This window comes from Aythya fuligula, chromosome 3 (assembly GCF_009819795.1).
Source record: "Aythya fuligula isolate bAytFul2 chromosome 3, bAytFul2.pri, whole genome shotgun sequence".
NCBI lineage: Eukaryota > Metazoa > Chordata > Aves > Anseriformes > Anatidae > Aythya > Aythya fuligula.
Genome location: NC_045561.1, coordinates 108866111 through 108891410, shown reverse-complemented (window position 1 = coordinate 108891410; position 25300 = coordinate 108866111). Strand labels below are relative to the sequence as shown.

The following is a 25300-nucleotide window of genomic DNA, read 5'->3' as shown; positions in this document are numbered from 1 at the left end:
TGCTGTCACTACCGAGGGACGGTGGAGGAGCAGCAGATACCACAGGGCTGGGAGAAGACTGTCACACAGTGGTGGGCTGTTTGGGGATCTTCGGTCAGTGGTCAGATTTGGTGTTTTCCTTGCACTCAGCAGCCCCTGAGGAAGGATGTAATTAGGTTCTGGAGTCCTACCTGGGTATTTGGGGCTGAGGAGACGGTCAGTGTGAAGACCCCTGGGATGCAGTAAAAATACGCTGCCAGCAGCGTATTTTTAACCTCTTATTCATGGATGGAGAGGAAGAGGGATCCTTGGCTAGCAGATGAAATACCATTTAAGTAGGAAATGTTGCACTCATCTGGTAAAAGCATACAGCAGTCAGACTGGCAAAACATTAAAACAAAGTCCTGTATTTTTTCCAGCTTGTTGCTTGCTCTCGTTTATGTGGAGAAAAGAGCCAGGAACGTGATCCTGCCCCAGCCGAGGCTACGCTGTCAGAGCAAGTAGAGGTTGCACCTTCCCTAATTTTCTCTTGCACTAAAAATTTTCCCTCTGGAGTTTTCCCTGCCTCTGCCAGGGCTCTGTACAGCCTCAGGCTGTGCTGGCTTATGGCAGTCTGGGGGAGGGAGACGGTGCATTTCCTTCATCTTGACACCTCCCTGTCTCTCTGTGTGTACTCTCTCAAGCTTGCAGAAATGTCTTGATGTGAAGAGAGGTTAGAAGGAGGTGGGATGTCTCCTGTCATCTGTGTTTGTCTGAGAAGTGGCAAAAAAGCCTTCTTCTTCTTGCCTCCTAAGTTGGTGCTGCAGTTTCTGTCACTGATGGTGGCTGAAAGTGGCTTTATTTAGGAGGTTCTTTGGCAAAGCCTTTGCAAAGCAGTAAATATTTTGTTACGAGTGCTGGGAAATTAGTAGGGTTTGTTGAGATGCCTGGAGCCCTGCGTTCAGCTCTGGGGGCCCCAGCACAAGAAGGATGTGGGCCTATTACAGTGAGTCCAGAGGAGGCCACGAGGATGGTCAGAGGGCTGCAGCACCTCTCCTCTGAAGCCAGGCTGGGGTTGTTCAGCCTGGAGAAGAGAAGGCCCCAGGGAGACCTCACAGTGGCCTTCCAGTGCCTAAAGGGATCTGGGGAAGGACTCTTTGTAGTGATAGGACAAGGTGTAATAGTTTTAAACTAAAGGAGTAATAGTTTTAAACTAAAAGAGGGTAGGTTTATATTAGATATTAGGAAGAAATTCTTTGCTGTGAGGGTGGTGAGGCACTGGAACAGGTAGCCCAGAGAAGCTGTGGATGCTTAGGCAGAGTGGGATTTTTTCCTTGAGTGGATATGGAAGGTGGTCCTTTTTGTGGTAGGGTTTGTGTAACACCTCTAGGAGATGAATATGAGGTTCTCAGAAGAGAGATGACTGCTCTTGGGGAAAAAATAAGGATGGTCTTGCTAACCATTTCGAAACATAGCAGGGTTTTAACACAGAGGTCATTATTTAGCTAGTGACTGTTCAGAAGAATATAACTATAAAGCTACCAAATGATAGCTCAGGGAGACAAAAGAGACGTGCACCACTTGCTTTAAGCTTATAATTTGAAAGCTGGTGAAATTGGTGATGCAATGGGGCAGGTATTTTGGCTCTAGTTACTGGGATGTTTTCCCAGAAGACCCAGAAATACGCCTGTGTGTTCAGAGTGTGGCATGTTGGAAAGTACAGAATTTGGGGGAGATTATTTCATACCTGAACTAGGCATAGAAGAAATAATGCTGGTTCATCTCAAAGAATAATTAGCTTTATGTCCTAATGATGTTGCAGAGCGCCTTTGGGAGACCCTATGAAAACTTGTTGCTCAGTGGAAATAGTTTCAGTACGTCCCCGTGGCCATGCAGGAGCTGTAACCTCGTCCATCACAAGGTGGCTCCGAGTCTTTGCCTGTCACATCTGGGGTTGTGTCCCCGTAGCCCAAAAGGACACGGCCACCCAGTGAGCCTTTCTTTTTTCTTAGGAACAAGTTTTAGCTTTCCTCGCTCACCCTGCGGTGTTCTGCAGTGTGCTGGTTTCCCCCTCTCTCTCTCATGAACTGCAAGCATCATTCTTCGGTCCTGCAATCACATCCGCGTCTCCATCTGCCCGCTGCCACCATCTCTCTGAAGAGGAAACAAATTTCCCTGTTGCTTGGGAGCACACATCCCCTGAGTAATGCTTTCTGACCAGGGCAACCTGGGCCAGGAAGGGGGATGCTGTGCAGTGAGCTCCCGTTCATTAAAAAGAATCAAAATCAGCCTTCTCCTGTCTGTGCTGCTTTTTTTCAGGCAGGCTTACCCTATCTGAAAAACAACTTTGATCCTAGACAAATCTTAGGATAAACCACAAATATGTCTGCTCTGGAATAAATCTACCTGGTGTTCCTGGATTTACGTTCATGAGGGCTTAGCTAACACTAATTAATTTGGAATAAATTAACTCAAGTTGGAAAAAGGCCATAAATTCTAGTCCAGATTTGTACCGGGTGTTATTTAACTATGTCTTTCAGCATATCATACGTATTAACATAATTTTATGCACATACATATTTATGCATACACATGCACATACATATTCCATAATGCTTTTTTTGCTGTCTGTCTTCTAGGTTCCAGTGAATGGGCAGCTTGTAACGTCAGCCAACATCAGAGAGAAAAAGCTTCTTAAGGTACCAGTAACAGCTTTAGAGTTTATATAACATCTTTCAAGAGAAATTTGTTTTAAGAATGTTGCTTATTTGATATTTTTAAAGACAATTTATTGTTCCTGTTCATGGAGAAGTTAAGAGTGAGGAACATAACACCGAGTAACACTCTGGCATGGTCACACTGTGGTGCTTGTTACTACGGCCACAAGTGGGATGATCTCATGGTCTACACCCCAAACCAGGAGCTAGAATCTCCTGTATTTTGGCTCCAGCTCTGATACAGGACATTTCCTTGTGTCTGGGCAAGGGTCTTATCTGGGCATGGTGCACTTGTACTGGTAGGGAAGAAAGTATTCGTGCTTTACCACTCTGCCTTCACAAGGAGCAGCCCTCAGCCTGGGCAGGAGGCATGTTGATGGCAGGGAGTATCCCACCTTACAAAAGTCAAGAACCAGTGTGTTACATCTAAAACATTCAAATTTCAAGGCTTAAAGGTAGCTCTACTGTTTCACCAAGCCATATGAAAATGGCCTGAGCCACTGCTGCGTCCTTCTAGATCAGTGATCACTACAGATACCTTCATTAAAAATAGATTATTGTATGTCTTTTGTTGTTGTTTTTTTTTTTTTGTTAATCATAAGCAGCGTGTTAATGTTGATTTCAGAGTTACTGATTGGAAAGGGGGGAAATAGGTTTTACTCCTTTATAGTCTTCAAAATGATAAATGCAAATCTTTATTTAGAGCAGGTGGCTGAATTACAATGTGGGCTTTCTAACCGGGCAGATAAGTCTACTTTTGTAGGACAAAAGTTGTTTCATTAATGAGCTTGGAGTTTGCAATAAAATGTGCTCAGGACCAGCGTTGTACTCACTTAGAGAATCCAGCAACCTCATGCTCTCTCTCGGAGTAGCAGTGTGTGTTCTCCATTTTAAAACTATTGCCCTGACTCCTTCGTGATGAAATGTAACAAATACCTGTTTGATCTTTCTGCTGCGCATCTCCTGGATGCTGTAGCCTAAGAAGAAGAAGAAAGCCCAGTGCTCAGACAAGGAGGCGTTGAAAGATCTGCTTCCTGTGGAAAAAGACAAGCTGCAAGAGGAGGAAGGTAAGAAAAGTTGTGGTTGTTCTGTTATCTGATTGATATTAACAGAAAACAACATGGGATGAAATATTTTAAAAGAGAGGCATTCTCTACCGTTTTTGTGTTCTTCATCAATGGGAAAAATAGCCAGTTTGAGAAAGGCTTTTATCATCTGCTCATTTCTACATGTAACTACACAGATAGGGGCTGTGTGCTTTCCTGCCACACTTCTCAGGTCCTTCCTGCATTCACAGAGATGGCAAATCTGTGGATGCGAAAGCATATCTGAAGTGGCCAGAGGTCCACCTGGGAGCAGGGTCCTGTCTTTCTGCTCTTGCTCCAATCCTGTGGCTTTTGCCATGCTGATCCACAGCAGGAGCTGTGGTCTTTCCAGGCAGCTTTTTGTTGGGCCCGCGGATGAGGCTGGAAAAGGCGCATGGATAACACACAGCCAATTCCTTACGCCTGTGAAGGGAGCCAAGATCTTTGGTTACAAGCAAAGCTGCAAAGAAACCTGGCAGAGGCTAGCATGGCTCAGGCAGCTATAATTTCACTGGAAAATACGTAACACTCCATTCTTGCCTGTCAGTCTCCCCCCACCAGGGGTCATATTGAAAACAAGCAAATCTAAGCTTTTCCGGGCTTAAAAGATTATAATGTGATTAGTGTTCTGGTGAGAGCAGGAGAAGCCCTCACTGCTGCTGGGCTGGAGTCCTCCCTGCGGGTGCTTGCGTCAGGAGCAACGAGTGCCTGCAAGGGCACAGGAGAACGATGGGAAACAGCGGAGGCTTTCTTCAAAGGGCTATTTAGTTTTTTTGGACAGATGAACCAGCTGAACTGTTTCATGTGATCAGGGATGTTTAGAGAAAGATGTTTGTCTCAGTGAAATCAGGGGACGGTGTTTTTTTCTTCGTTAACCGTTCCTGGCAGGCCCTCCTGTCGTGTTGTAGCTTGTGGAGAGCAGAGCTGAAGGCAGAGCGTGGCCTGACTGGTATGAATGAGTGCACGTGGAAGTCAGCTGGATGGCAGCGGGTCTTCACATCACACACCAGGTCTGAGGGTACGCTGAGGGCTAGAGAAGGTCAGGAAATCGAAGCCATGTTTGATGGTTAAGCTCTTCATGAACTTCCCTGTGCTGTCAGACGTACGAGGCTGTTGATGCTCTGTTGTGACATCTCCCCCGAGGGAAAGGGGTGTCGCATTATCAGGCTGACACAAAGGACAGAAGAATATGTGCAGTTAAATGAGTCAGGATACATGACAGACAGGTTTGCGAGAGGGATTTCTTATGTAACGTGGCCTGTGTTTCTGCAGAGGCAGCAAGCACTGTGCAGGGGAGATGCTGCATACGACCGGGCAGCATCGCTGCAGGGGCACTTTTACAGACAGCATGGAAAACGAGCAGAGAACACTTTGCCTTGTAAGCAGTACAGGCAGTAGAGGAAGTTTCTTGTTAACTTAAGATGAGTCACAGTGACCTTTGCTCTCTGTTGTAGGTGTCTGGCAGACCAAGATCAGCAGCCGAGAAAAGAGACACTTAAGGAAGGAAAGGCTGAAACAAAAAGGTAAATTTACAGGCTATGGGGAGTTTGCACACCTGATCTGACTGGGCTTCTTACTCCTAACTTCCCAGAAGTTAGCTCTGTTCATCATTAGACAGCAAAATCTTTGCACACATTTAGACTGCTTACTTATAATCATAGAACAGAATCATTCAGGTTGGAAAAGATCTCTAAGATCCTCTAGTCCAACCTTTAACCTAGCACTGGCAAGCCCACCACTAACCCATGCTACTAAGTTTTACATCTACATGTTTCTTGAAGACCTCCAGGGATGGTGACTCAGCCACTTCCCTGGGCAGCCCGTTCCAACACTGCACAACCCTTTCAGTAAAGAAATTTCTCCTAATGTCCAACCTAAACCACCCCTGGCACAACCTGAAGCCATTTCCCGTCATCACTTGGTGCTTTTGAGAAGAGCCTGATCCCCACCTCGCTACAACCTCCTTTAAGGTAATTGTAAAGTACAAGAAGATCTCCCCTGAGCCTTCTCCTACTCAGGAAAAAACAGGTTGGCGAGCCTTGTGTTTTATTCCAGGCTTTCATTACAACACATATTATTAACCACAGGACTTTGAAAACAAATGTCCATTAGATCTGAGATCTGCTAAAGGTGTGGTGTGATGGGATTAGTTTGTTCTGTGCTACTTGACAAAAGATGTTTTCTAACAATGAATGTAAACCTGCATTATATGCCCAGTTCCAAACAGATTCCTTAATTCGGGGCTGCCCAGAATAAACATCTATAAAAGGGAAATGTGCTGTTATCTTAATGAGATAAAATAGAGAAGCATTATGCACTCACACCACACTTTTCCTGTGGGGATTTCAAAGTGTCCGCCATGCACTTATGCCTATATACATTGCTACTGGTTATGTTATTATGACTGCTGTATAAAAGCAGGTCATGGAATTAATATGTTTGGAAATGTCTTGATAATTTAATTATCTTTGTTAAAACCATTAGTATAATGGAGAAACCTATGAAGTTAAACATATTAGAGCAATTTAGAAGCTAAGAAATTTGGAGTTGGGACACACAACTGGGTAAATACGGATGTTTGTGCACTGTCAGCAAGAAGACATTAACGTAAAGTACCTCAGAAGCCCTGCTAAAATTGAAGATCGGGGCAAGTAAACAGCGAATTTTGATCTAAAAATACGCAGACATTTTGGGACCACTTTATCATCTAGATTACAGAAGCCAAGGGTTAGATATCTCCATGACAGTTTCTAAGGGCTTAAAGTGCTGAGGTCTCTGCGTGGCCTCCAGCAAAGCATAAGGGCTCACACTTGGCTTTGTTCACGTCAGTTGGCCTGTTGGCACCAGCGGTGCTGGCTGCATGTGCAGAAGGAAGTGTGCATTAACCCTAAACCCACGCAGATGTACGTGGTTTGCTGGCCCAGGGTGAGGGAGGGAGCTCAGAGGACCAAGCTGCGTTCGAAGTCACTGGTGAAGTGCAGGAACCTTTGCTGTGCAATGGGTTAAATCAGCTGATGGTGCTGGTCCCTCTTAGTGATAACATTTAGAGAGCAATGAAATCTGCTCTTCCCACTTCCAGGAAGAAGCCCTAACCCTGCTGAGTGCTGACGGCTCTTTCCCAGCAGGGAATGAGCAGCAGCAGCAGCATTAAGCTGTGTGAAGGTGGGGTTGATGTCAGCACTGGTCCCCTGCCCACCAGAGCATCAGGAAAAGGCTTTGCTATTCTGAAGGTTGGAGTCGTAAAGTGCTTTGGGAGTCCTTTGGAACAAAAGATGTTGGAGATAATTGTCGTGATTTCTACTGTGTGTATGCCTAGCACTGATTTCTCAGCAGACTTGGACTACCAACATCCAAGAGGTTTTCTTTCCTTTCCCTTGGAAGTCTTGCTGTCCTCTTTCGCTCCCTTTACTGTTGTGGGTCCCGAGCGATGCCCAAGGCATCTAAATAATTTCATCATGAATCTGGACATTATGTCTGATGCATTTGGATCAGGCTTTCTTTCCCTGTATCATCTGTTGTAATTAAGAATGCTTGTAACCCTGTGATAATGTTTATTCCCAAGAAGACGCCAGCAGAGCATTACAGGGCAGCTCGGTGGCTGAGCCGGCCTTTGACTGGGATGAGAAGGGAACAAGGTGTCCACTCGCAGAGGACACTGGTGGCCGTGGAAAAGGTGCTCTCATCACCAGGGCAGAGCGTGGGACTGTGCTAAAGGCCTCAGAAGCTACCAGAGAGGAATCTGTGCCCTCCCAGTCAGAAGAGGATGTGTTTTCCAATGTAGGTGAGTGCCTATGTTCCTAGAGGGAGCATTGTAGAGGGAAAGTTTCATGAGTTATAGTGTCCTGCAGCATACATTGCCTCGGAGAGTCCTGCCTGCTGGCATTCATCCTGCACACATGGCGTTGTCTGCTTGCATTGAACCCTGTTAGCTGTCCTTTATTCTCTAGCATGATGGCAATATGAAAAGAGAAGTGTTTGGCACAGGAATTTCTCCTGTATTGCAGACTACCTGATGGGTGTATGCAGCTTTCTAGCCACAGGTATTTAGTGTTTGGTTCCTTTGCAAAGTCCAAGGTTGCACACACATGATCAGACTTAGGCTTTGGGTATGTCCAAAGAAATATGGGGCAAGGTATTCCTAAATTAGCTTGGGTATTTGACAGTTGGCAGCAGTGTGCTCATGGCAGTACTGCGTTGTACTGACACAGTTTCCCAGCTTCCCAGCTGATTAACCCAACGTTAGTATCCAAACAAAATCACCAAGAGCTACTGCGAGTCTCTTGGTTGTGCTGCTGGGACATTCTCTGTATAATCTAAGCTGAAGGTGGAAGTTGTGCTTCTAAATATTCAGACTCCTTTAAAGCAGTGAAGGGATGGCTTGCCAGGCCATTAGGCTAAAGATCAAGAGATGATATCAGCTTTCTCACTAGTGTTTTGATGACTTTTCTTTTCCATCATGGCTTAGTTTTTATGGCAAAGCCGTGTCTCACATTGCATTTTTACTGTGGGTGATCCTGCAGATTCTAGAGCAGCACTAATAATTAATAACTGGGTGGAAATTGGACCTTTGTATCTTTTAGACTCTCTTCCTAACTTCTTGGGGGTGGGGGGTTACAAGTTAAAATAGTTAATACTGCTTTTTGGTTAATTTCCAAAAGCATTTGGTTTTCATTAAGATCTCACTGATTGATCAAGCTTAATGACTGGATTGATTGGTGTGTAAGGCCATACAACAAGTCACCTTCAGTAGCAGTAATCCTGGACTCTGGTGGTTCAGAAAGTGGTCTTAGCTTGCCGTTACATTGGTTGCTTTCTTTGCTGGAGTCCTTTCTTTTGCAGAGTACAGGGTCAATGGCAGAAGGTCACTGGTACCATTTTTCACTCTCTTGCCTTCAGAAGGCCAAACTCCAGGCTGATGTATGACAACAACCTCTGCCAGTTGTGCACGAAGGGCAAAACAGTCCAAAAGAGAGGAATTTGACTAAGTCCAAAGAAACATGCTGGTGTGATGTGCACTTTGAAGTGATGAGAAGGTGTAAATAGCACCTGGGCTGGACCCTTTGTCTGTAGAAGATAATTTCTCCTTGATTCTTTAGCAACAAAAGTGGCTGCAGGATGGTGAGAACATGGAAGGAGATGGGGAGTGTCAGGCCGAAACTGCAGTTGCCAGCTGTGAACATGACACCACATTTTGTGTTACTGGTTGTTTGCTTTTTGAAATGCAGGAACGTGGGACATTGCAGAAGTAAAATCCTGTCCTTTGACTTCTGGGACATTAATAGAGCTGTCAAAGGAGTTAGGTGAGTGCTCTCTCTGTGGTCTTTTTTTTATTGTTTCCTTCAAAGTTCTTCTTGTGCTCTGTTAGATGCTCGGCTTAAAAGTACTCCTGTTGGTCATATATGGGTCTTTTCCCTTACAACCACGGTTTATTAGTCACTCTCTCTTTTATAGCTTGCTCACATCTGCAGCCCAGTGCACCAGCCTTTTGGGGAGTGATGTCAGAATGTATTACTGAACGCTTTCCAAACCGTTGTTTATTGGAATAAATAAAAAAAAAAAAAGCCTCCCCTTTACTTCTTTCCCCCCCCCCCCAGCAAATTCCTTCTCGGTTAGATTTACTCACACAGAAGATTTGCAATAAGTTTTGATGACCAGCAAATTCAGAGAATTTCAGTGCGAGGGAGGGAGCAAATGCCGAGGCCGGAGGGGCCCTGTGAGAGGTTGCTTAGCCGCTTAGCCAGCAGTTTCCTCTCCTGTGCAGCAAGAGATTTTCAGCTCGAGCCTCTCCATGCACAGTCTGGAGAAGGAAGAAGTGTCTCCTGGGTTTTGCATTAATCTTGGGCCCTGTTTTTAGTTTTCCCTTTGCCTCTTTGTAACCGTCGGTACCTCTCACTGCCCAGCTCCGAGTGCTCCTGTTGTGATGTGATGCACGCAGCTGTTCTGTACACTCTGATGGTTATTTCTGAAAGAAATATGAAGATTCCTTCATATGCCATCAGCCTGCCTGAAACTGCAATTCTTCTGGAGGTCTGAGCAGCTGAGTGCGGAATCTGATCCTGAATGGTTCTGAGATGCTAAGTGCAAGCATAGATACACAGAGATGGACATCCGTGCACAAAACGTAGTTTGTGTGAAGTAAGCCAGCACAATGGAATTCAATTTTAAAGCCAAACATTAGAGTCAATGTAATACTTGTCATATTTGGTCATCTGTTTTCCAACACTGCATCAGCAGAATGAAGCAGTTCCTCATGTAACAAGTACAAGTATTTACTAACATCTGCATTTGTGCAGCAAAAAAATCAAGCTGATACTTGAGAAAAACTGCATAAACAAGGGGATTCTTTAAGTGAAAATAAGAAAGAAAAAAATCAAAAATATGTAGAGAAAAAATTGGTTGTGTATGAAAGATATGAAGAAAATGCTAGTCTGTTATGTACTGGTGTTAGAAAGGGGCTGAATGAATTCATTCAGGGAAACGTGCGAGTCCTAATGATTACTTTAGTTGCTGAAAATAATTATCCAAAAAACATTTAACTCTTTTTTTTTCCTCCACCAGCTCTCTCTTATCTGTGCTCTTTCTCTGAGTAATTCATTTGGTATTTATGGCTTTATCTGAATTACTGTTAGAGTGAGCAGAAGTTTTCTCACTAAAGTCTGTGGGAGTTGGAGCTGGCTTCACTTCATGTGGCTTTTGTGCTGTTGGATCTGTAACTCCCTTTTTACATGCTCAACAGAGATTTGTTGGAATTTATATCTCTGAATAGTGTTAGCGTAGCCACTCCTGAGCGGGTTGTTTTTAATAACTTGTGTGTAGTGTCCTCGTCCAGCCTTCTTTAATAAATCCGCTGTAATGAGCAGCATAGATTAATGTATGGATTAAATTACATAACATCCAGGCATCGTGGCATAACATGCTGATAAATACATGATTAATTAGTTTTAATAACATGAATATAGCTATGTGATTATCTTTTAGTTTTTTTCTTCTTTTTTAATTTATTTTTTTAGAAAGCATGTTTTTTCTGTATGCAGATAATATAAAGAGTAAATCTTCTGAGGACAGTCCTTCAAGATGCTGCTGGAGCACCAGCTTGACTTTCCTCCCAGCAGACGATGTATGGCAGGAGCAGGGTACGTCTGCTTGCTCATTTGCCAGTGAAAGAGGGGTACACTAATGCCGATGCCCTTTTCAGACTGTTTTATAAGCTGCAAAAATCAGGGCCCACTTTTATAGCTGCTCGTTCACGTGAGGCTGGCAGAGTGAGGCTGGTGAGAGTGAAACGCAGGTTGGGTCTGGTTATGGGCAGGTGCCCAGAACTGCTCTATGCTCATAGCTGCAGACACCCTGTGTGGCACCCTTGAGAATGGTGAGAACATGTACTTTATTAGTGTTTTTACCTAGATGGAGACAAAAAAAACAGGGAGGAAGTAGGTATAGTCTTGTTTTGTGCATGCATACTGCTGTGCAAAGTGTAATTAGAGCTTCTGGGCAGCAAGAGCAGCTGCAGTGAGACTGAGGGCTCCCATAGACTGGTGTCCTCTCTCCTACAGTTGTACATAGCAGCTGCTGGCAGACAGGCTCAGGAACAGGTCAAGCATAGAGCAATCACTCCCTGTGTCCGTTTCCACACCCAGCGGAGAGTGGTTCAGGGACATCTTGAGCCAGAGGCAACAATATGGGCTCTGCATTTCAAAAAAAAAAAAATCCAAAACACGTGTTAGCAATCATCTCAGATTACTAAATTTTCAAAACAAAGTTAGGTTTGGTTCTCATAACTTAAGCATTGCATCTCTCCCTCTCCCATGGTCCAGCTGGGAAGGTGGAGCTGAGCAGCCTCCATCCAGGCAGCTGCCAGCCCAGTGGGGTTGCTGGTGGTGCGTGGGGTATGTCCCTGGGGAGAACAGGGAACTGTTGGAGCACAGGGTGCTTTTGTCAAAACTTAAATCTCCTTAAATCCAGAGCCCACATGGGGTACCTTGAAGCACAGGACAAAACACCAGTGTATGGTGGCAGCTGGGACTTCAGTCTTTTTAAGACTGGTAATTTTTTATTTATTTTCTATCTGTTGGAAAGGCCAGGGTAGATCCTGAGTGCTGGAATGATTTGGCATGAACAGTATGAGCATTAGGTGCCCTTTTCTGTTGACCTTTTGGTCAGGATTGAGTGCGGTATCTATTTATACCCCTGTTGTTGGGAGACCTTACCCTGTTCTTGCAGGGATGGTGGCTGCTGAGTGCAGTCGACCCCTTCTTATTCTTGCAGCCCTGATTAGCTTAATTAAAGGAGCACCCAAAGCGGATGAAAGCAGAGAAGAGACAAAACTGCAGTTGTCTTGTTTCCCTGCCCAGCAGTAACTGAGATCCTGCAGCAGACACATGAGCTTGGCCATCAGAGGGTTTTATAAATAACATTATTTGCTTTAAAATAAATAAATAAATAAGGTATTCTCCTCCCTTGGTGCAGTGTTTGTTGACCCCTGTGAGGCTGCCAGGGAGTGCCAGGCTCTTTGTAATTCCCGAACCCAGGCTCTCTGGTGCAGGCAGGCGGGAGGCAATGCCGGCAGCTCTTCAGCAGTGTGTCCTTGGATTGCGTTTGGCACACATCACCCCTGGCATGCCCTGGGTTTGCTCTGCTGGGCTTTGCACAGCTTCTCTTTTTTCAGCAGAGCGATGCCACATCTCTCCGAGAGCAGAGCGTACGGGGGCAAATTCAGCAACTTGCTCCTGCAAACGTCTAAGCAGATGCATTTTGATTGAAAGCAGGACTGGGAGGTTTTCTGCCTGCCTTACAGCTTTCTCCTAAGTAGTAGGAGGTTTTTCCCTTTGAATCATCAGCCTTGATACTGATGTGGAGGGGAGTGTCGCAAACGTGTATTCCCTGAATTTGGATGAGGTAATGGTTGGCAGTAAGGCCTGCGCTGCAGGCAAAATGAGCTCTTTTGACAGTCAAACAAGGCCTGTTAGCTCTTGCAGGCCTGTGAACTAAAAAAAAAAAAATTAAAAAAAAAAAGCCATTCATAACCTGAATATGAGCCGGGGTCGTTTTATCAAACCCAGATCAGAACAGTTAATGAGTCTCTTTGTTTGGTGGCAGGGCCGAGCAGAGCAGGGGGAGCGGGAGGCCGGGTGCCATCTTGTGAAGTGCCAGTGACAGCAATGACAGTCATGGGGGCTCTGGGGCTTACCTCTCGCTGCAATTCAAAGCATATAGACAGAGAGGGCTGCGATTCAAAGTATATATACCTCTGGGGAGAGGGGGAGAGAGGTAGCTGATGGGGGAGTACAGAAGGTGGAGCCAAGCTCTTCTTGGTGGTGCCCAGTAAGACAAGAGGCAATGGACACAGAGGGAAGTATGGGAAATTCCAGTTGTTTTTTTTTATGGTGAGAGTAATCAGGCAGCAGAATGGATTGCACAGAGAGGTTGTGGAGACTCCATCCTTGGAGGTGTTCAAAACCTGCCTGGATAAGGCCCCAAGCAGCCTTCCTACCTGACCTCGTTGTGAGCAGCAGGGTAGGACTAGACGACCTCTACAGGTCCCTTCTGAACTCAGTGGTTCTGTAATTCTCATTCTGTCCTCAGTCATCAGCTCTACATACTCAAACAATTAGTCCCTAGCAATCTTACCCTTAATTAGCTAGAGGTATTCAGTAGCTTGGAGCTGGAGCTACCTGGTTAACACTGATGGCTTCAGTCCCTGGTGGTCACAGAGGTGAGGTGGCCAGGCTCACAGGCTCTGTGATGAGGGAATAGGGTGCTGAAAAGACAACTTATTTCTTCCTCATTTTTCCTTGCTCACCATTAGCATTTGCATGTTTTTCATCTCTGCATGTGAAAGAGGAGAAAGGGGGTGAAAATCTCTTGTGCTCTTGGCATAGTTCGCTTTGTTTCCAGGTCCGGGAGTTGTTCCAGTTTTGCCAGGCATCTTTCCTGCTTGCTCTGCAGGGTTGTCCTGGTTCCACCAGACATCTCTTTTGCCTGCCCTGCCTCCTCTGCTTTACCTCGTGGGCTTTACTGCTTGCGTGCCTTTCCCAATACTGTCTCTTACCACCAGTCTCCCTCTGCCCCTTTGGTGACGTATTTTGTACTTCTGCTTAGTTGTCTCTCAAAATACATATGTTGTGGCTGCTGATGCTGTTACAAAATGTGTAAGTTGCACAATGCTGCTGGCGGGGTTGTGTTAGAGCTCTGATGTCTGGTTTTAAGGCAAGAAAATATTTTATTGCGTATTTCTGCTACCACGTGTGCTTTGGTGTTTTGTGCTTTGGTGACAGCCTGGAAGGCTACTGGTCTGTCAGGGCAGTTTCTGAGAACTGGCACCCTTCTTCAGAAATGCAGCATGTCCATATCATTACCACGAGGGCTGGCTTTTTACCTGTGACTTGGCATTTTCCCAACACATTTTTCTTGTTTGCTGAGGCACATTTTCCCTGGGATCTTCAGAAAGCTTCCGTGTCTCATGACTTCCTTCCTTCTGTCCTGGGGTTAAACTGAATTTTAATACTTTGGTTTCATGTGAATAAGCAGCTTCTTTGGATTAAGTCTTCAATCTGGGATTCACTTGATACTTTTGCATCTTCTGAATTATACTAGAGGAAGATGCCAAATGAGGAACTCTACACCCAGCTGGTAGGAGCAATAATTTCTACCTGTAAAATTTCTACTGTAAATGTAAGCTTTCAGCTGGAAATTGCCTATCCATGTGCACTGAATGGTTTCCATGTGCAAGAGCTCAGCAAAGATATGGGTAAGGACCATGTACATTACACAGCCACCTGCCCTTTACAACACCAACCACAGAAGGATTCAGCACCATAGACAATAAATAGTCCATAGAGGATTTTGCTCTGCCACATGAAGACCTGCTCTCCCTTAGGTTTCTACCGACCTTAATAGAATGGAGAATGCCCAAGAGAGATCCTGACAGCATATAGTCCCAATGCTACAACTCTGGACTAAAAAAAAAAAATATAATCTTTTTCTTGGTGACACAAACTGACTTTTGCAGAAGTACTTTCTGGCTTCATTTTCCAGGCCAGGTAATAAGGTTCAGCCTGTAGGATGTTCTACCTTACCCTCTCTATCCATTGGCACAGGGAACCTGCTGACTCTTCCCTTTAACCAGACCCCACTGCTGGAAGGGAACACACTACAGAACAGGAGAGGTTTTAAAACAGAGCTCTGGGTTAAACACATTTAATCCTATTTTCCCACCAAATCAAACAAATTGTAAAGAGTCTTATATTGCATTTAATTTTACTCTGAGTTGAGATTCAACACTTCCAGGACATAATGCTTTGGGAAGAGCAATTCTGAGACAAGACAGAGTCACCGCTGAGCTTCATGCCTACCCACATGGTGAGGGCAAAGCATGAACACAAGGCCATTGCGGGAAGTTGGCCATTAAAACTATTTTATGCTTAAAAATAAGTACATAAACAGACCGAAAGATCGCAACTTAAAAAAGCAATAGTGCCAGCTGTGGCCTCCAGCGCATGTTCCTCTAGTTACAGCCCGTTTTACTTGCACGCCCACGAGAGCATCGCTGCCAGCAGCTTGGGAGGGACTGTGATTCCTGGAGACTCTGTGCCATTGTGCTGGTCTATGTGTAATGCCGTGCACCTCCCTGTTAGCCAGAATTTGCCTCCTCTCTGGCAGCAGCAGCATGATTTTGCCTATTGTTTTGCTGCCACAGCTCGCAAGCGGTATATTAGTGCAGAGGCAGAGTCTGCAGAGCTGGGACTTGCTGTGTCCTCACCCCCACTCGCTGTTGGGACTGGAGATATTGGGTGGAGCGTGCCCGCTGGTATTGCCTTCAACCACTGCAGTTGAATCCTCCAGAATTTGAGCCCAAATCTCACGTAACCTAGATAGAAGGAGCAGAAGTTTTTTGGTGATGGTATCCACTACTACAGCTTGCACAAAGTGTTCTTGACACGTACAGCTTACTCATGTATGTTGTGTCTCTCTCTAATCTAGATGCATTCATTTGCCTGAAATACTGGAATTTTATTGGGAAATAAATTAGAAAGTACTTGTTCCTGTCCCTTCTGAAGGAGGAGGGAAATGCTGTCTGTGTATAGGGGATGGTTTTTAAGCTGAGAAGTTGAGCAATGTTTATAATCATGTTTATAAAATTTGGCAGCAAACTGGATAGAGCAGCCTTTTGGAAACAGTTGTCTTTTATCATCCCCAGCATGCTTTTGGTTTTGGCCCTGCTTCAACTAGAAGTTTTTCCATCCAGCTTGGGATTTTTTTATATTTGTTTTTATTTTAAGAGACGTGATCAGCTAAGAGTTATTATTATATGTTGTGTTCTCAAAGTCTTTCTCCCTGTTAGGATAAGACTTAAGATTGTTAGACATGACCCATTAAAAAATAATCAAGTGGTCCTTTCAACATCTCATGCTGATTTATCTGCTTTTTTGCAACTCATTCAGTTTGGGCAAAGAAATTAGACTGCTCTGTTTTGCTTTCTTGTCTGAGAATCATTTGCCAGTGCTCTGTGGAGAGGCAGCTGAAGGCTTGAGGCCAATTTTTAAAGTAACAGATGCCTGCAGATACAGAAACCTAAAAGGTTTTCAAAAGTTTTCTGCCTGCCCCCCCCCTGAAATGATCAAAATCAAAGCAAGGTAGGTGTTATCTACTTAGTGCATGCTCAGAGTTGCATGTCAGGGAGTTCTGGAAATCTACACCACGATGGTGCCTTTCTGGCTTACATTCAAGAAAAAAAAATGGAAAAGGAAGCTGAAGTCAAGAGTGCACTTGGTACTATTTTTTGTAGGAAAGAAAGCACCAACAAGAGCACTAACAAATGCACAAATCCTTTACTAATAGTACTCTTCCATACAAGTAATTGCCCTGAGGTCAGTGTGTTGCAGCCTGTGGAAGAGGAGATGGGCTGAGAAACAGTCCTGCTAATAAAATGTAGCACTGAGCCTGCAGTCTCTGCCAGTGTTTCTGGATATGCCTGAATCCTTCTTCCTGAAATTAAAACAAAATGTTTGACAAGCCGTGCTACTATCATTTTGGTAAAGCTTGTTTTACTGAAGCACAGGTTGAAAGGGCTTTTGTTGTTGCTAGATTGTCTTTTTCTTCCCTTCTTTAATTTTACTCCTGTCCCGAAGAATGCAATCACTTACTGTGATTAGCAGTTGGTACTTCCTTTCTAAAAATGCATTTAAGATTCATATGCATGTGTGCACACCCAACCACCCCATCAGCAGGCAGGTAAGATGACAGATATTCTTTGCAGAGTTTCCATTACTAGTATGAGTCTGGGAAGTTGTACGGATTTGAACATGACTCATGCATGTGGTTGCCTTAACAGATGATCCTTCAGCAATTGACCTGGACTCTGACTGGAAGGCTCCCACAGAAGAGTGGGGAAACTGGACAGGAGATGAGGAGCATCAGACAGGAGATGAGAGAGAAAAGGTGAGGCGGTGGCACTGGTGACCGAGGGAGACCTGCTGTCTTTGGGATCGTTCTTCTGATCTCATTCTGGCAACCAGAGCTCACAGGACATGTGGGATGGGGTGGCTGGTTCTGGGAGTTTACCATCCAGGTGGCACTGCTGTTCTAAGCAATACTGCAAAAATGAACTCTTTCTCCTGCAGATGACTTTCCTGAATACCTGGGTCTTAGCAGGTTTAGAGTCCACTGCTAACACCAGCCTTCACACCATCCCAGGGGGCTCAGATCTATTTATTTAAGTGAGAGGATTTGTTGATAGTATTATGGTCATAGCTTGGGTGGAGAGATGGAAGCACAAGGCTTCCCATCTAGCCACTTTCTAGAAACCCAGGGAAACAGCCCTCCCTGGTAGCAGTGGGGAGAGTGTGCAGAGCTCTTTGCAAACAGCTGTCTTAAGCCAAGGTGTGTACTTTATCCGAGAGAGATGGAAGCTTGTACACTGTCAGCACACACTCCTAGAGGTAATCAGTGTTACTGTAAAAAAAAAAAAGTAGCCAGTTAATTAGCTCTCCCAGGCCTCCTCTTACAAAATCTCCCATGCTTTCAGGATTTGCCAAAAGGCAAAGAAGGCATTAATTTCTGTCTTTCTGGACTCAAAAGCAAAATGCAGCGGAAGAAGAAGAAAAATGAAGTGAAGGAAGCAAGGGGTGCAGCTGGACTGATGCATGTGAGTCTTTTGTGTTCTCAGAGTAGCATTTAGCTTTCCATGAGTGGAGGGGGGTGTCTTTTTCATTAGGATGACGTGACCAGGGCACATCTGTCTTCCCCTCCAACTTATGTCTTTCTCTTCTTTCTCCCTGCCCTGCCATAAAAGAAGGGTAAGCACAATGACCGGTGGGCTTTTGCAATATGGTATTCCCTAACATATTTACAAAACACTTCGATTTTGCAATGCAGACAGGAGCAGATGGCTTTAATCATGGAAGAAAAATGCTTTCTCAGGCAAATGTATTCCAAGTTTACTGTACAGCTTGGCTGTGTTTTATCTATGCTGAAAGGTCACCTGGAGGTATTTTTAACAATATGCAAAGGTGGTTCCTGAAAGGCAGTGAAGATAAAACGAGACCATTGTTATACTAGTGAAAAGCTTATTGAGAGAAAAAAGTCTCAGAGTGCAACAGAGGAAGGCTGTGGAAAATGTCAGCTCATTTGGGATGGGAAGTACAAAAGAACAGAATGTTAAGTGGATTTTGGACCCGTCTATTTGGCTGTGATGTCCTCACTGCTCAGTGGAATGAGACATAGAGGGGACCCCCCAAAGTGTCCTAATTGTTTTTCATTCATTTGTCACTGAATATGTTGCTCTGGACTCATGGCTACGTAGTATCATTTGTCATCCCTCACACCCACTGTGGTCTCTTCTGATCCTTGAGACAGTTTTGTTCCCTGAACTCCTGATGTCCCCATTTTAAGGGGAAAATGTAGGTAACTCATGGCCCACGATCCTTCCAATGATCATTAGGACGGCCTGTGAGTCACCAGAGTGCTGCCAGGCCACTCCCTCTCTTGCACATCCAATTAGTTGCTCTAGCTTTGTACGTACCTTAATGAAGAATCTTAACAGTGCTGGTCAGGCTCTTCAGTACAGCATTGTTCCTACTGACGTGTTTAGATGAGCCAGGAGGAGTTTGTTTTGCATGTGAGCGCCAAATGCTGGTGTCTGCTGCCGTGCAAGCTCATCCTCTGGAGATGTACATAAAAGAATAAAAGAAATGATGAAGTCAGGTACAGAGATAAAGTTGTTCATCGCTCTCAGTGCTACACGTAGGATTTCTATAGACGGATCATTTCACAGTCACTGGGCACATCTCGGTCTTCAGTCTCACTACACTGTTACAGCGCTTTCCCCTTGCTGTTCTTCTGTTCAGTAAAGAAAATGAGAAAAAATGGTAATGAAAGACAATTTCAGCACTTCAGTCCTAAGTCAAATATACAGGAGGCAGGTAGATGACATGCCAGAATAGTCTAATCATTTGAAACCTAATTTGTCCTGCAGTTTCTTTAAATATACCAATTCCCTACAATAATTACATTTTCTGTCATATTTTGTGCTTGCATATGCTTCGTTTTACTCATATGCTTAGTGAAGCATATTGTTTCAATTAAACCCCAGCAAGGTTTGGAAACAAGAGAGGAAGAAGGCCCAAGGGACTTGGTATCTACGAAACATGGCAGTGATGCAGTCTGTGCTTCCTCCAGAAAACCTTTGGACGTTCCCAATAATCCACACGCTAACAGTAAGTGATGGGCTTTGTACATCTCATGAATTTTGATTTCAGAATAATGCATAACCCGAAAACTGTTCAGAAATGCATTTTTAAGTGAATATGCTAAATGTTTCTCCTTTAGCTGTATGTCTTACTTCTTACAGAGGCTCTGTAATACTTTGTGTCTGTGACAAATACCTTCCTGCTCCTAGTGGGGCTAATGAGCAGAACTATATTAAATTTAGTGGGCGTAATTTTTGCACAGCACTTGTAGAAGTGAAATGGAAGGAAATGCATGTGTCAGAGCCCACTAAAACATTCAGGGCCCCCCCAATGACTTTGTACTATCCTTGTAAGTAGGTGGCCATTGTGACACACATCTAGGAACCACAAAGCAGCCTGCTTCAGGTGGAAAGCAAATGGTTCCCAGGGCTATGATCCTGCAGTGGATGTTTGTGCAATGTCACCTGTTTGTATGGCAGATGTACCCGGAAAAAAGGAGAGGAGGAAGAGGAGGAAGATGAAAGAGACTTGAGGGAGCTGTGTAGCTGCCGGAGTGACAACCAAATGGGGGCAGGCATGCTGATGAGCTGCAAGAATTCTCCTTTCTGTGATGCCGCGCTGAGCCCAAAGTAAAGAGAGGATCTAGAAGACTTCCCAGCAAGGGGAAGAGGAAAAGAGGAACAGTGAGCAACGGAGTGTGAGTGTGTGAGAGAAAGGAGAGAAGGAGCACACTGTGCTCCGGAGGTGGTGTTGAAACAGAATGGGTGTTAATAACAAATTGCTGCCCTTGATTAAAAACTGTTGAATGGGTATTGACCGGTGGCATGAAGACCTTTCAGTTTTTCACTGTCGCATTGTTTGTCAACTTGTAATGTTTTATGCCATTGTAGGACTGGCTGGGACATGGCCAACCATGATTGCAACTTGAGTTCCATGGAGGATCCACCAGCTAGTCTGGTCTCCCCTGGTGTTTTCACAGATGTGCTCATCACCAGGCTAGTAATGTACTGAAGAAAGCATTGTTCAGAGACAAAAGGAAAATAATACGGATCATTCTCAAACCTCCCAAATCTTTTAAGTCCTTGTTGGCTGCTACAGTCAGACTTTTATGCTTTTCACCCCATGTCAGGCTAGGTTGCTCCACAAGGGAAAATTTCTCAAGGAGGTTTCAAACTTACTTAGAAAGACATTATAAACCCTTTTGTCTTCCCAAGTTTTGTGGTGGGCTAAAGTGTAAAGCCTGTATGTCCAAAGCATGTTGCATTTGTACGTATAGTAGACTGAAGTGACTTTTTGAAATATTTTTTTCTAATCTGATGTCTGGAAGTTTTTAGAATTTTGCTATTTGAATATTCTGATATAAATTGAATTTGTGAATGAAACTTTTAGAAGTGTCATTTAGTATTTACCGAAGAGCGTGCGCTTTTTATTGTCAGAGGGTTTATGGCATGGTGGAGGGAATGTGTTATGAGCAAGTTCTGTGGTGTGTGAGTAGCGCCCAGGTTAGGCCAGTGAGAGCTGAAGCCCTTTGTCTCTGCAGAGCTCTGGCAGGAGCTGTGGGGGTTCTTCAGGCTGTCCCAAGACCGTGCCTCACCCTGGGCCATCTTAGAAGTGCTACCTCAGAGGATGAGGTAATGATTGTCAAATCTCCACCTGCACTGGACTTTGTGCCTTTGGAGGTTGTGTGAGAAGGCCACAATCGCTATTGCATGTTAAACTGCTTCGTCATAGGCATCGGGCTGATGACACATATTTCACACAGGACACTGAGTAACCGTGGATGCTATTGGCTTTAAACTGCTACACAGCACTCCCCTTTGCATTACCCAGCCAGAGGAGAGCTCTGTGCTTCTGCCATCCCAGCCATCCAGCCTCTGCTACTGGCTTGTCTGAGCTTTACCCACAGCTCAGACTTTTTACCCCATAGTCTTCATCCTTTGAGCAAATATCAGAGCAGCCGTTTCCTTCAGAAAAGCAATTTATCGCAGCAATGTGTTTGTGTTTGGAATTGGACAGTTCTTTTCTGCTGTGATTTTTTTTGGGGGGCTGCTAGCTGTACAGTGTGCCCTGAAGTTTAGCAAAAAAGGCTTGTTTCAGGCAGGTGAGGGATAATCTTAACTGATGCCACACAGCAGCTCACTGTCTAAAATATGCCTTTCTTGATATTTATATATCCGTGTAAGAGGAATATAGGCAATTTATGAACGTGTGAATGGACCAAATAGCTTTTACGTGGAAAGTAACTGTTCTGGAGCAGATGCATAAGAAGAAAAATGCATGGCTTCACCAGAGAAACAAGTATAGCAAGTTCAAGGATTTAGAAGATGTGTTAATGAGTATGTAGGTAATGAGTAAAGTTCTAACTCCGAGGCCAATGGAAAACATTCATTGACCTACTTGGAGCCAGGATGTTGCCCAAGGTCTTTGTTTAGCATTGAAGGTAACCTCTGCCATCAAAAAAATCAAAAGAAGCTTAATGAAGGAGATAAAGAGAAACTTAGAGTATTGGTAGACTCCCATTTCTTCTGTTTTTTTTTTTTTTTTTTTCTCTGTATCTGTTTGCAAGCTTTTTGATGCCAATGTAATCATGTTTTATTTCAACATGTTATAGTATTTCAAGTGTTCATTGATTTTGTAATAAAGAATTCAAAAGTTTTGCCCAAAACACAGCACTTGTGAGCAGTTTTATTTAATTACTTTGCATGTGCACAAGTAAGAGCAAGCGTTTTTCTCTAAAAACATTTTATTTCAAGCTTCTAAGGAGATACAGTAAATGGTTTTTAAGAGATTTCCTTCATCTCGATCCTGTTGGTGTTATGAAAACCTCTTAACTTTCTTCTGTTGTTGGAATAAAAGTAAATTCAACTCCTGTAACACTGATGAGCTGATTGTGATTCTGATGACAAGAAGCAGCAAATCATATTACCCAGGTTTCCTGTCAAACTCATCAGTACAGCTCTTACTGACATCAGCAGCATTGGCAATGCTTATTTTACTTCTGGCTCCACTGTTTCACAGATGGGAAGAGATCGCTGTCATACAGAAGGGCTCCGTAGTTTGTATCAGCAAATTATTTAGCGCTATGTTCTAACACAGAAAACAGCTCAGCAAAGGAAAGGCACCCCTACAACTAGATATTGTTGGTCGTAGGCTTTCCTAAATAATTGCAAAGCTGTACTGAGGAGAAATCTGGTGGCAACGTACTGTTTGTGCGATTCATCTGCTATACCAGTACCCTTCCTGCAAGGAGTGGAAAGGGTGTTATGTCTGGTTAATGTGTGTGGAGCCTTCCTCTGCTGCATTCCCCAGTGCTGCTGCTACATGGGCTCCCAAGGATGGCCTGGAGATCCAAGGAAAGTGTGCTGAGAGTGGTTCCTCAGTGAGAGGAGTTTAAAACAAAAGAAAGCAAAAAACACAAAGCATTCAGCAGCTGCTAACTTCCATTCTTTCACTTCCTTGTCCTCGGGGGCTGCAGAACCATCCCTCAGTTTAACAAATGGCCTTTGCAGATGGCCATTGCCTTTGAAAAGCAGACGTTTGAGTCCCTTATGAAATTCCCTTTCCTTTCATCACTGCGCGCTCAGGCTACTGCCTGGTTTCTGTGCTGCTGAGACATCTCTCGCCTTCTCTTCTGTGTACCCGTACGACGCAGATCATCAGCCTGCTACGCTGCTGCTGGCACTGGGAGTGTTAAATGAATGTGGTTGGTACTCCAATTTTTGTAGGCTCTGTCTGATCTTTACTAACAGGAGACTGGCGTAAGTCCTCAGACAGGAGATCCAACATCCCACTAACAAGTTCCAGCATTGGTTGTGCTGTAGCTGGATGCTTTTATCCTCCAGATAACTTCTCTTAGAGGGGTAAATCGAAAGTATCTTCTTTGGTTGTTCATTAACCCAGTGTATTCCAATTGCCAGCTCGTGGGCCAGACCCAGCTGGCTCCTCCTGCCTTTTCCCTGAGTGATTTTTCAGGTGCTCGAGTGGCACACGCTGCAGTAACAGCAGGAAATCCAGCCTCTGGGGCAGCCACAGCATGGGAAGCGGGGTGAAGTGTGGCTGGGAGAGTATCTGCGATCTGGTTAGGAGCAATTAATTGTTACAGCAGCAGCTGCAAATGATGAAATACACTGCTTTAAGTTTCAGCTTTCTCTTAAACTAAGTCTGCTCTATTTTTGTAACGATGCTCTTTCTTGTGGGAAGCCTTTTGGAGATGGAGGGTTGGCTGTGTCCCTAATGATAGGGCCGTAGCGGTAAGTGCCAGGTCCACGAGACAGAATCTCAAGCATTAGGAGCTGGTTGATGCCGTAACCGATGAACTCCTGACCTACAAAGCTGTGTTTACTCACAGGCAGGCTGCAGATGCAGATCTGCGAAGCTTTGCTTCATACTCAAACCATAGTGTTACAAAGTCAGGGTTATGTAGAGCAACCACAGAGAGAAATTTGGCCTCCTGCTCCATAATTATCTGTAATTGATAATTGCAGTTATCTGTAATTATCAAGGTTCCACCCGATCCGGACATCAGAGGCACAGCTGACACATCTGCACGAGCTGAGTATCAGGTAGACACGCTAATTGCCTGGCAGAAAATAATTTATTTGCTTTTTATAAGCTGTGCTTACAACAAAGGCCTGCTGCGTAATGCCGAAATAGCTGACTCCTGGTGAGGAGAGAGGGTTTTTTAAGTTATGGGCCACAAAGGTTAGATAAGGGAAATCTTGTCCTTCTGTGATAGAACTGACCCAGACCTGGGGGTCCTTCAAGACAGATTGAACTTTCCAGCATGTGCCACCCCTGACATTGTGCTCCGCAGATGTTCTGATCTGCGAAGGAAGTGTCCTCCCTTACTGAAGGACACTGGTGCATTGGGCTCAGAAATAAACTCCCTGCGTCTTCCCAGGAAAACGTCACCATAACAAGAACTGACCCCTCTACTGTCCCATTAGGAAACAATTAGAAATTTGGTAAACTTCATTTTATGTCAAACTTTGATTTCTGCATGCTTGCACTGTCTTCCTTTGGCAGTGGTTCTGAGCGCTCTAAGCTACAGAGACAAATGACAAAGGACTTCATCAAGCACTTCTGAGTGCATCAGCTGCCTGCTGCTATGCTCCTGGAACTCCTCTCCAATGTCCCAGACTGCAAAGTGATTCAAAAAGCCGATGTTTAAAGAAATAACAAATCACCGGAAGGTAACTCTTCCTTCTTCCCTGAGCAGGCAGCATTCAGATTCCCAGGCTCCTCTCTAAATCCTGCCAAAATTTGTGGAGAGGCACCTCTGGGCTTGGGGCTGGAAAGGGGAGCAAGTAAAGGATGTTTCCCGTCTCCAGAGGAAGCCAGCACTCACTTTCAGATATGTGAAATTACTGAGATATCTGGACTTGCAAGTACCATTTTAGATTGAGGAAAATGCCGTATGTTATTTTTAGACGTTTTTATTGCTCCTCAGCTGTACGATGGAAATGAACTATGGCTCTTCTAGCTTAGCAGACTTTGATTCTGTAAATGAATATGAGAACTTTTCTTCAGTGTTTGATACCGAGAAAACCTGAGAGCACAACAAGTAACCCAGTAACAGACAGTTGTGTTAATAAAAGTTTTAGATCATGCTGTCATGTTTTAGCTGCTTTTCTAACCCCGACTTTCTTATCCATCTGTTACAAGTTAAAAGTTTGGAACTGAGTTAAATTGACTCTTGCTGGTAAAACATAATTCATATTGTTAACAGCAATCAACCAGAACAAAACGTAGATGATTGGAATGTTACATTAGGGATCCCAAAGTGATGCTGATTAATTCAATAAACAAAAGTAAAATCCAATAACCAAAAAACTCATTGTGATACGATCTTATC

At 44.3% G+C, this 25300-nt stretch overlaps 1 long non-coding RNA gene across 1 annotated transcript; it reads left to right on the top strand.

Annotated features, from left to right (window-relative positions):
* The first annotated feature begins 17820 nt into the window (after positions 1-17820).
* On the top strand, positions 17821-21953 carry LOC116488347. The gene is made up of 3 exons (XR_004253150.1): positions 17821-17903; positions 19350-19473; positions 19926-21953. It is a non-coding gene; the product is annotated as an uncharacterized LOC116488347 (long non-coding RNA).
* The last annotated feature ends 3347 nt before the right edge of the window (positions 21954-25300 follow it).